This window comes from Pediculus humanus, genomic scaffold, assembly GCF_000006295.1.
Source record: "Pediculus humanus corporis 1103172107538 genomic scaffold, whole genome shotgun sequence".
Classification (NCBI taxonomy): Eukaryota; Metazoa; Arthropoda; class Insecta; order Psocodea; family Pediculidae; genus Pediculus; species Pediculus humanus.
This window is the reverse complement of record NW_002987154.1, coordinates 43,089-46,053: the sequence shown is the minus strand read 5'-3', so window position 1 is coordinate 46,053 and position 2,965 is coordinate 43,089.

Here is a 2,965-nt window from a genome sequence, read left to right as displayed (position 1 = left end):
CGTTGGGGTTCATTAAATGTCCGAAAAAAAAAATCAAGCCGGTTTTTTTTTTTATATATACAAAATTCCCTCGTCGCGTTAATCAATCAAGTCAAATTAATTTGTTGCGGGGGAGGGGGAGGGAGGGAGAGAGAAAGGGGAGGAAGAAAAGAGTAGTGGTCTTGAAATTTTATAAAACGTTTTTTTTTCCAAATTTGTATTTTCACAAAGGGAGGTTTCGAGGAGAAACGTAAAAAAAAAATTTTTTTTTGCAAATTCAGGTATTTCGTGTAATAAAGTTCGAAAGGTCATGTTATTATCATTATTATTATTATTATTATTATTATTATTATTATTATTATTATTATTATTATTATTATTACGTTTTTAAAATTGTAACAAATTAAGAAAAAGTATTTAATCTCAAAACAAATTAAAAATGATTTAAACAACGTTTGAAAAGAGCTAAAAAAAAAAATCTCGGAAAAAAGTTTTTCCTTAAAAAAAAAAACTTTTCTTCCCCCACCCCCCCACGAAAAAAAAGTATCGAAAACAAGTTTTTTTCTCGAAAAAAAAAGAAAACGTGAAATTTTTTTACCTCAGCAAAAAAAACAAAAAAAAAAAAAATTATGAATTTTTTTTTACCACGTACTTTTAAGCTTAATAACTACTTTTAAAAATTTCACTCCTTTCCCCCCTCTCTCTCTCCTCTCCCCTTTCCCCTTTCCTCCATGTTCCCTCTCTCTCTATCTCTCTCAAATGGCAATCATGTACGACGGACAAGAACTTTACTCGATAAAAACAAAAAATAAATAAAATTACCAATTAAAAAAAAAAAAAAATTACGATTTTTCGTGGCAGAAGAAGAAGAATATTTACCTCAGATTCAAAAAAAAAAAAAAAAAACGTGTCATAAAAATTATTTATCACTTTGGGAAAGTATCAAATTCGCATAAAAACTAATGGTTTTTTATTTACTCATCTGTTTCATTTCTCTTTTCCCTTTTCCTTCTTCTCCTTCACCTTCTTCACTTTTTTTTCTCCCTAATCGAGGGTTTCTTTTCTCCCCAGAAAGTATATAAAAAAAAAAAAAAAATTACGAGGGATGAAATTTACACTTTTGATGGCAAAAAAAAAGGGCACACACTAATCAAACCAAATGAATTGTATTATTATTATTATTATTATTATTATTTGTTTTTCTTTTTCTGAACAAGAGCAAAAATTTTCTTTTTAAAATTCACCCGATATTTTATAAACAAAAAAAAAAAAAAAAATGTCTCCCATAGTTTGAATTTCAATATGGCGTCAAAACAACCCCTAGAATTAGAATTTAACGTGGATGGGGGGAGGGGAATTACCACCAATGAATCTTCATTTACTCATGATTCAACGGTTTTTTTTTTTTTTATTTTTAGGGGGGATCAAATCCCCAACAACAACAATCAACAATGTTTTAAATTTATATGAAACAAAAAAAAACCGTTAAAACCCATTCGATTAATTTATTGCTTTGTTTAATAAACAATCAAAAACGTTTGCCAGAAAAAAAAAAGTAAAAGGAAAACAAACAAAACAAACAAACAAACAAACAATTATTTTAACAACAACGAATCAATAATAAATTATCGGAAATTGTTTTAAAAAATTCTTTCACGGATTTTATTATTAAAAAAAAAAAAAAGAAAAATTTATTATTTACGTCGGATAAAAAAAAGAAAAAATTCACTTCGATAATAATAATAATAATAATAATAATAATAATAATAATAATAATAATAATAATAATAATAATAATAATAATAATGGGAAGGGTAAAAAAAAAAAAATTCGACGAAACAAACGACGACAGAAGCAACAAAAAAAAAAAAATTGATTCAAACAAACAATGGTTCATATATACAAATTATGTAATAAAATAAAAATGAAAAAAAAAAACGAACAAACAAACAAACAAACAAAATAAATCAATAATTAATTTTGTTTGTTCGCTTCGTGGAAAAAAAAAATTTTTTTTTTTGTTCCAGGACCCGACCTGGAACACTTTAACAAAAAAAAAAAATTTAACAAATCACGGTAAATGCTCTTCACGTCATTTTCAAAAAAAAAAAAAAACCGTTTTCCGGTCTTCTCCAGGTAAGTGTGTGACATTCTCTCTCTCTCTTTTTTTTTAAAAAACGCATTATCAATTTCCTTTTATTATTTTCACCCGACACGCACACGCACACACACGCACGCATTATTCCGCTTTATTTTTTTATTTTTTTCAAAGATTTCCGTTCTGGAAAAAAAAAAAAATTATCCCTTTTTTTTTTTATTATCCTTTTTTTTTCCTTTTCCTTTTATTTATTTTTTTAACTTTTCCATTCCAGTAAATTTTCATATATTTAAAATTTACCTTTTCCTTTTTTTTCCTTTGAATTTATCGACTTTTTTTTAAAAAAAAAAATCTTAATTCTCCAGAAGTTATTTTAAAAAAAAAAAATTTATTCGAATGAAAAACTTTTTCGTGTACATTTAAAATTATTTATTTTATTTTTTATTATTATTCTTTATTATTATTATTATTATTATTATTATTATTATTAACATTTTATTTAAATTCTGACAACAATAAAATTTTAAAAAGAGAAAAAGAAAAAAAAAACAAAAAATTTCACGGATGTTAAATAAAAAAAAAAAAATTTTTTTATTCACCAAAGGAATCAAGTGAAAAGGAAAAGGAAAAAATAAAAAGAAAAAAGACGGGGAGGAAGACAAAAAAAAAAAAAAACTTTTTGATCTCGAAAATATCGAATCAAATTGTCAAAAAAAAAAAAATTGTATATTATCGAGCCAAAAAAATTTCACCTACCACGACAACTTAATGACAATCAAAATTTGTCGCCGAACGTATAAACAAAGGAAAAATTAAAAATTTTTCCCGCCTTTTTTTTTTACTCCTCTCCTTCACCTTCCTTCTTCCTCGCCATCCATTCATTCATTC